Here is a 1,411-nt window from a genome sequence, read left to right on the forward strand (position 1 = left end):
ATCTTCGTATAAGGAGTAATGAAAAAATGCTCATCATCACTCACCATCAGAGAAATGCAAATCAAAACCACAATGAGATGCCATCTCACACCAGTTAGAATGACAATCATTAAAAAGTCAGGAAACAACAGCTGCTGGAGAGGATGTGGAGAAATAGGAACACTTTTACGCTGTTGGTGGGATTGTAAACTAGTTCAACCATTATGGAAAAGAGTATGGCAATTCCTCAAGGATCTAGAACTAGATGTACCATATGACCCAGCCATCCCACTACTGGGTATATACTCAAAGGATTATAAATCATGCTGCTATAAAGACACATGCACACGTATGTTTATTGCGGCACTATTCACAATAGCAAAGACTTGGAATCAACCCAAATGTCCATCTGTGACAGACTGGATTAAGAAAATGTGGCACATATACACCATGGAATACTATGCAGCCATCAAAAAGGATGAGTTTGCGTCCTTTGTAGGGACATGGATGCAGCTGGAAACCATCATTCTTAGCAAACTATCACAAGAACAGAAAACCAAACACCGCATGTTCTGACTCATAGGTGGGAACTGAACAATGAGATCACTTGGACTCGGAAAGGGGAACATCACACACTGGGGCCTGTCATGGGGAGGGGGGAGGGGAAAGGGGGGAGGGATTGCATTGGGAGTTATACATGATATAAATGATGAATTGATGGGTGCTGACGAGTTGATGGGTGCAGCACACCAACATGGCACAAGTATTCATATGTAACAAACCTGCACGTTATGCACATGTACCCTAGAACTTAAAGTATAATAAAAAAATAAATAAATAAATAAAAGAAAAAAAAGAATGAATTCTCTCAGCTTTTGTTTATGTTTTGGTCTTTTTACTTTTTAAGAGAGAGGGTCTCACTGTGTTGCCCAGGCTGGAGTGCAGTGGCTCAATTATAGCTCACTGCAGCCTTGAACTCTTGTTCTCAAGCCATCCTCCTGTCTCAGCCTCTCAGAGTTCTGGGATTACAGATGTAAGCCACTACTCCTGGCTTGTCTTTATTCTTGCAACTATTTTTCACTATTGTAGAATTCTAGAATTTTATATTGGCATTTTCTTTTCTTTTCTTTTCTTTTTTTATTTTTTTTTTTTTTTTTTTTTTTTTTTTTTTTTGAGACGGAGTCTCGCAGTCGCCCAGGCTGGAGTGCAGTGGCCGGATCTCAGCTCACTGCAAGCTCCGCCTCCCGGGTTTACGCCATTCTCCTGCCTCAGCCTCCCGAGTAGCTGGGACTACAGGCGCCCGCCAACTCGCCCGGCTAGTTTTTTCTATTTTTTAGTAGAGACGGGGTTTCGCCGTCTTAGCCAGGATGGTCTCAATCTCCTGACCTCGCGATCCACCCGTCTCGGCCTCCCAAAGTGCTGGGATTACATA

Source organism: Trachypithecus francoisi, unplaced genomic scaffold, assembly GCF_009764315.1.
Source record: "Trachypithecus francoisi isolate TF-2019V2 unplaced genomic scaffold, Tfra_2.0 Lachesis_group9, whole genome shotgun sequence".
NCBI classification, from domain to species: Eukaryota; Metazoa; Chordata; class Mammalia; order Primates; family Cercopithecidae; genus Trachypithecus; species Trachypithecus francoisi.